The following is an 8430-nucleotide window of genomic DNA, read 5'->3' as shown; positions in this document are numbered from 1 at the left end:
ACACACACGAACATATCAGTTAGCTTTATGAGTCAAATAGACATTCTTAAGCGATAAGATTACGCGCTCGCGCGCGCGCGCGCGCACACACACACACACACACACACACACACACACACACACACACACACACACACACACACACACACACACACACACACACACACACACACATGAACACAATCAAACACAAGAGTTATCTCAGGATTTTAAGGGATTCTTTATCTCGACGAGATCTGGTACCAGATAATGTAATAAGAGCATCTAATTTGCTTTTTGCCTTAGTGGTGATGTTTGTGGTGTGGGAAGCGACTATCTTGTGTGCGTGTCGTATGTGATGCCATGGATGGCTGGTGTTTTGTTGAGTGCAGGTGAATGGCCATTTAAGATGAAGGGAGGGTGCAGGTCGACTTGGTGTCTGGCTGAGGTCGAAGAGGTGATTGAAAACGTCTGTGGAGATACAGACATTCTGTTTTAGCTGAGCCATTGTTCCAGTTGTGTTAGAAGAAGAACTGCATCGTGAGAGACTCCCGCTTATAGTGCCTGACGGGTTTAGGGGTGAAGTGAATCTGGTTTGGCGACCTGCTTTTTGTTTGTTGTGAGGGGAGGGTGGTGTCAAGTATCTTTTGTGTGAGGATGTGTCGGGAATAGTGTCAAATGCTTTCCTAATGTCAATTGCTACTAATGCTGTTCGGGAAGGGGACTGTGATTGGTTGAGGTCTTCTAGGTTATATTGTGTGAGGTCTTTGAGTAGTGCGGCAGTGGAGAGATTGGTTCTGTTAAGGACAGAAGACTTTAGCATTTGGAGGAAGGAGTAAATTTTTCGGTAATTTTGTGGGTTTTAGGGCAAGCATCCGTATGTCAGGAATTTTTTTGTGAAGCCAGGAGTGGTTGAACATCCAAGCAAGCACTGACACACATACAAACGCACAATCTCAAAGAAAAAAACATGAGTACACACTCAAAGACAAATAGATATATACAAACGTACAAACGAGATCACACACATGAAAAGGCAGACAGCTAAACCTTCTCAAAGACTGGCACAAAGGCACACACACACAAATGCTCTCTCTCTCTCTCTCTCTCTCTCTCTCTCTCTCTCTCTCTCTCTCTCTCTCTCTCTCTCTCTCTCTCTCTCTCTCTCTCTCTCTCTCTCTCTCTCTCTCTCTCTCTCTCTCTCTCTCTCTCTCTCTCTCTCAGGTATGTGTTCCCTTACTTTATCTTTCATTCTCCAACTCACACACACACACACACACACACACACACACACACACACACACACACACACACACACACACACACATACACACACTAGCATATAGATAATCACTGAAAGCTATAACAACTTGCAGGAAAAAGAATAGCCTCAAAAAGTTGTATAATCACATATGTTAAAATGATAAAGAAATTTGAAACGATACTTTCGTGAATATAAGGACGTAGTGAGGCACATCGGTTAAAGAAAGAGGTAGGATGGATGGGTAAAAGAAAGAGAGAAGTGAAGAATGAATATAATTGAGATAGAAATAGGAAAGAAATAGATGGGAAAGATTTCACTGACGAGTATATGAAATTAACCTATGGTATAACTTTATCCAGAAAGAGAAGATAATACAGAAAGATAATGAAGAGGGTAAAATAGCAGAGGAAACATAAGAAACGAATAACTGAAGAGAATAGAAAATGATATTACGATAAAGAGAGACATCATGAAGACCCGCTTGGTCCGTTGATCCCCCTTGTGAGTTGAGGTTTCCACCCAGGTGCTGAGCCAGAACGAAACACATTAGCCACGCCCACCTCCTCCTCCTCCACCTTCTCCTCCCGAAGCCCGACGACCTCCCTCACCCCACAGTCCCTTCCTCAATGATCCCCATGCGCGCCAGCCCACCTATAACGTATAGGGATCGAAGAGGAATAGATTTAGAAGCTTGGGAGAAACGGGTGTGAAAGGGAAGGTTACTAACGGTGTGTGTGTGTGTGTGTGTGTGTGTGTGTGTTTGTTTGTGTGTGTGTGTGTGTTTTAGCAAGGGCGTCTAGGAGTTTATTTCTACGCATATGTGTAATCTTTTCCTCTCAGTGCTTTTCCCACTGCAGTAAAGTCAAAACGCCCTAGAATTCTTGCCCATCAATATTGTTCTCAAATTCTAAATCCATAAATGTTGTATTCTTCCCCTTACCCAGTGGAACCTTTTCCACAACGTGCTACTGTGTGCAAAATATTTGAACGACGCAGCCTTTTTCCCTTCCTTAATACCACCTTGATCCTCTCCAACAAAAAGGGCCAGTAATCCCTTTGGATACAATCACCAACATGTCCTAGTATCATGTACTCAACCAACTAAACTGAAAAGACCTTTTCTACTCCTCTGTAGTCCCTCACACTATGGTTGATCCCCTTTGCCAGCGTATACAGAGTCAATTACTACCTTTGTCCTGTCAGCTGTCATACTGCGAGCTTTCCTCTCTACCATTCAAACTTTTGTCATGCAATTAACTTTAGCTTCACTTCCAGTCTTGACCATGCAACACCCCCATCCTATCTAGCAATCAATCAATCTTGGCTTCACTTCCAGTCTTGGCCATGCAAACTTCCCACCTTATCTATCTATCTATCAATCGATCAATCAATCTTAGCTTCGCTTCCAGTCTTCACCATGCAACACCTCAATTTATCTATCAATCAATCAATCAGTCTATCTGTCTATGTATCTATCTATCCCTTTCTATCATCTTTAATCCACTACCCATCTACATCGAGTGATCGAGTTGACACATCTTCAGTCAGCTAAAGTAATCATAAATTTCCACACTAGCATAAGCGTTTCTTGCTTCACGTTCTGAATGAAAGTCGACCCATTTTCACACAAAAAACAGCTCCATTGCAGGTCGTCAGATCTAAATTGTCCAATAGTAGATTATAATAAAAAATTACGAAGAGTTAAAAGTTAATCAATACATGAAATTACGTAATAAGTCTTTCGAACACCTCAATTAAAGATAAAAATTCGTTAGTTATGAATTAGATTGTGTGTACATTGATTCTGAGACGAATCTTAACGTACAGTCTTTAGCAAAGAAAAGCGAATGGCAAATTCAAGCTGGAGAGAATGATGATAAGATATATACCTTAAGCAGTGACAAGACTTGATATAACAAAACATTAGAAGGTGAAAATAATATCTCAATCTATAACCACATTAGACGTTAAATAAAGAATTAAATCGGGACGTGCATGATGAAGGAAAGTCACCAAGAATCCTTAAGATTATCCAGTAATGGATACTGCGGGGGATTCGGTCGACTAGAAAGCTCACTACAAGATGGAACGAAGGTGTGTGTAAAAGCTTCCAGTAAGAATATGTAATAATAAAAGACGAAGTAGCTGATGAAAGCTTAATGTGATTGGAGGAGGATCTGTGGTTGTGGCATATAGCAAGACGAAGACCCACCTCATGTTGAATGAGGAGTGAGAATATGCCATATATATATGCTCACTCTTCTGCCACTCTGTCTTTCAGTAATATTCTATATATTCTTCTTTCAGCCTTTGCTGCACTCACTCTAGGTATTGTGCATTCAAAAAAGTTGTATCGTTCGACATTCCTAAGTGTGCTATCACATAAGGCATCCACTATAAGGAATTCATCAGAGGGAAATTAGGCCCATCTTCTATTAAAGAGTGGATCTTTAATCTAAACTTTGCTTCAAACTCAATTTAAACTGAGGAAAAAACGTAGATAACGCTAATGACAATCTCTGCCATTCTTTTTAATCTTTTTGTCCCTTGGATGATCAAGAGAGGAGTTAGCTTTGACTATAGTCTTTGGGGATGTGTTACGTACTCAATCAATGATAGCATCTTCGGTAGGGTAATAAGGGGAAGCTAATGTTAAATTAGTGTGTGAAGAAATCTGAAAGAACTAAGTAGAGAGAGAGAGAGAGAGAGAGAGAGAGAGAGAGAGAGAGAGAGAGAGAGAGAGAGAGAGAGAGAGAGAGAGAGAGAGAGAGAGAGAGAGAGAGAGAGAGGAGAGAGAGAGAGAGAGAGAGAGAGAGAGAGAGAGAGAGAGAGAGAGAGAGAGAATCAGAATGACAGGGAATCAGAAACTCAGATGACAGACAGATGGCACTACCAGACAAACAAGAGATTTATAAAGCCATTAAGCATACCGACAAATGCTCGAGAAAAAAGAAACGCGTAAATGATACTTGAGAGAAACAGCACAGCCCACAGGTTCCTATAAGTACAAAATGTGTTCACCTGTAAATTAGATCTTACAGAAAATCCCTTAAACCTCCGTTAACACATTTAATCACGAAATAGAACCCAAGCAGACAATATCTTTCACAATAATACAATTTCTTGTAGGAAGAGAAAAGTTTCTAAAGTGCAATGAGCTACAAAGAATTACGCTTGCTCGTAATTCTCTCTCTCTCTCTCTCTCTCTCTCTCTCTCTCTCTCTCTCTCTCTCTCTCTCTCTCTCTCTCTCTCTCTCTCTCTCTCTCTCTCTCTCTCTCTCTCTCTCCCTCTCTCTCTCTCATATTCTCTCTCTCTCTCTCTCTGAATCATTAGTCTTTCATATATATATATATATATATATATATATATATATATATATATATATATATATATATATATATATATATATATATATATATATATATATATATATATATTATATATATATATATATATACTATATATGAAAGACTAATGATTCAGTATTCTGAGAGGAAAAGTAAAGGCAAAATATGAGAGAGAGAGGAGAGAGAGAGAGAGAGAGAGAGAGAGAGAGAGAGAGATGAGAGAGAGAGAGATGAGAGAGAGAGGAGAGAGAGCGAGAGAGAGAGAGAGAGAGAGAGAGAAGAGAGAGAGAGAGTGAGGAAAGATTGTACAAAGAGAATATATGTGTCAGAGGTGGAGGGAAAGAGGAGAAGTGGGAGACCAAATTGGAGATGGAAAGATGGAGTGAAAAAGATTTTGAGTGATCGGGGCCTGAACATGCAGGAGGGTGAAAGGCGTGCAAGGAATAGAGTGCCTTGGAACGATGTGGTTTATCGGGGTCGACGTGCTGTCAGTGAATTGAACCAGAGCATGTGAAGCGTCTGGGGGTAAACCATGGAAAGTTTTATGGGCCTGGATGTGGAAAGGGAGCTGTGGTTTCGGCGCATTATCAGATGAGAGTTAGAGACTGAGTGTGAACGAATGTGGCCTTTGTTGTCTTTTCCTTTATCAAAGTAGCACCAGTAACAGGCGAAGAGAAGCTACATTTACTCACATCCATCTCTAGTTGTCATCCATACAATATTGTTGGGAGTGCTATACCCTTAATCATACTCATTTTTGCCCTCTTTGCCTCTCTCAACACATTCCTCAGTGCTCCCAGAACCTTAGCCACATAACCCACCCAATAACATAGCTCCATCGTTCCGTTCGTTGGCATGTCCATTTCCAGGTATCTACAATACTACATTTTCTAAGAAATTTATCTATATAGACTCAAACAGACGCACATATAATATTTCTCCCGTTCTCTTACACACACATTGCACGCACCTAAATAGCGTATATGTTCAGTTGTACACACACACACACACACACACACACACACACACACACACACACACACACACACACACACACACACACACAAACATGCAAACCGTCTTTAACCCATGAGTTCCATTATCAATGCTTCTCTCGAGCAATCAAAATACCTTACTGATTGCAAGGCAACGTATTTCCCCAGAGCCAAAGTCAACAAGCCCAGAGTCTTTAAACGGCTATGTTCCATTACCATCAGCCAGTTCCCTAGCTTACTCAGTGCGTTTGCGTTGGACAAAGTTTACACAGACATCTCAGGTCCATAGTTCCCATAGCTAAGCACTGTTTCGCTGGCTCCTGGGACCTTATCGGCTGTAAATATCAAAGTACAAGACCTGTGTGGCTTTCACCTCCACACACTCCATCAACGCCTTAATGTATTGATTGCTAAAACCGTCAGTACCAGGCTATAGAAACGGGTATGGCCCAATCAACCACGAAACGACCATAAACAAAATCCATGACGTTGGAATACGAAAAATTCACATTCTCTGGCTTTCTCACTTTCTCATTAAATGATCTCAAGCTGTTTTTGTCTTTCGATTTCTGAGGGGGGCCGTTATTGCAGTCTTGCCATCCCTTTAGATCTTTTCCTTTGCGATTTCTTGTTGGACTGAAGACTCACATACTCGACAGTAGTAAGGAAATGACTCTGCACCGCCGTCTACAACACCTCCAGAAGCGTCCCACATTGAGTTAAAGCCAATTGTGTCACCAACACCCACACCGGCACCCACCCTGGTTCTTTTCATCAAACTCGCCTCCAGCCATGTTTTATCATCTCATGAGGCTTTAGCCTCTAGATTTTACAGGTGCTCAAGCTTCTCTGCGCCATTGTAGACAAGCTAAGCTGAAAAGAACGCTATCATCATTATATTCTTCTTTGACACATAGGCAGACTAATATAGACATAAGGTTGATCCATCCCGAGCTTACTTATGCTTCTCAAGCGTGGAGTTCTTCCGCATCATCTCTTACATAAAGCAAAAGTAAGGGCTTCATCGATCTTACGAAACATCCTGCAAATGGGACTTATTTGAGAAAGACTCCCAGAACCTAAACCAGTCTCTTATGAATAATGGATTTTCCAGCGCACAAGGTGACAAGCAGTCTCTTCTCCTCTTGACCTGTAAAGCGTGCAGGACTACGGAGAACCCCAGCGGTACAACACACTAGATCCACTAATAGAACCGGATGTCCTAAACTTAAAATCCAGCCATAATATCGATCGAATAAAGAATTGAAAGGACTTATTGATGGAGAGAAAAATACTTTAAGAGATGAAAAATTCATCGGCTTCAGAGATTGTCATGTGATGTTAGGCTTCAGTAGGAATGTAGAAAAGACAGAATAGGTAATAGATGATATTATGAACGGTTGGTTTACCCACGCTACCCCTTCAAATGTCTATCTTAACCTCTACTACCCACGGCCCGTCTTCAATCCAACCTACTCACGGATTAACTCCCCATCTTCTCCAGTCCAAGCTCTTCCTCCAACATACCCATTCTCACAATTTCCTTGTCCATGTTTTGAGATCCCATTTCATCCCCTCTCCTCCTGTTTCTTATTTATCCCGTTATTGCCTCTTCCTCACAGCTTTCAACTCCTCTTATTATCTTTCACTTATATCAGATTTTGTCCACTTCACCCTTCTTCTCCTTTCCCCTCACGGTATTTCTCTCCTTTCCTCTTTCTTTCCCTTACAACCTCTCGATATCCTTTCCTTCCTCCCTTCATTACCCTACCTTACAACCTCTCGATTCCCTTTCCTTCCTCCCTTTATTACCCTACCTTACAACCTCTCGACTACCTTTCCTTCCTCCCTTCATTGCACTACCTTATAACTCTCAATTCCCTTTTCTTCCTTCATTACCCTACCTTATATCCTCTCGATTCCCCTTCCTTCCTCCCTCCATTATCCTCCCTTACAACCTCTCGATTCTCTTGTCTCCCACCTTCCATTATCTCTCCATTATGCCACTCGGAGAGCCACGCGTGGTGTCAGGCACTGAATCGGAGCGTCCGCAATACTCACGTTTGTGTTGATGATTTGTGGTTCTGGTTGGGCTGAGGCTGAGGCACGTAACGTGAATAGAGGCGTCAGTCATACATCCGTCAGTCTCGATCACACAGCCCCCTTCCTCAACGCCTGAGGAGTAGATAGGTGAAATGCTATATAGATAGATAGATGAGTGATAGATAGATAGTTGGATGAATACAGAAACGAATAGATTGAGAGATAGAGGGGTCCATGGATAGATAGATATAATGATACGCAGGTAGAGAGAGAGAGAGAGAGAGAGAGAGAGAGAGAGAGAGAGAGAGAGAGAGAGAGAGAGAGAGAGAGAGAGAGAGAGAGAGAGAGAGAGAGAGAGAGGTCTATCAGAGAGAGTGAATCCGGTCTTAGTCACTGCCTGCCCCTGACAATGCATCAGACCCCCTAACCTCACGTGCAACAGTCACAACACCTGATAACCATTAGATCTTGGCAGGAATTAGTCTTCGATATACAACAAGGTAGATAGACTACTGTGTGTGAGGCTACCTGGATATTAGGCCTCGAGTGTTATCATTCTGCAGCAGATCTATAACTCTATATGCAAGAAGCCGAATGGTGAAGATAGATTTGATAGAATACCGACTAGAATATTTGTTCATCACAAATATCAATCTGAAGATCTAAAGATTCTATGAAGAGGATTATCTTAAGATCGATGATAATCTAACTTGGAAATAGATCGAGGGTAAAACTCCCACTCCGAAACACTACGAACTGAAGACGAAACTCTCGGAACATTTTCCCTGCTTCGAATACAGC

The sequence above is a fragment of the Panulirus ornatus genome, chromosome 8 (genome assembly GCF_036320965.1).
Source record: "Panulirus ornatus isolate Po-2019 chromosome 8, ASM3632096v1, whole genome shotgun sequence".
NCBI lineage: Eukaryota > Metazoa > Arthropoda > Malacostraca > Decapoda > Palinuridae > Panulirus > Panulirus ornatus.
This window is presented reverse-complemented; position numbering follows the sequence as displayed.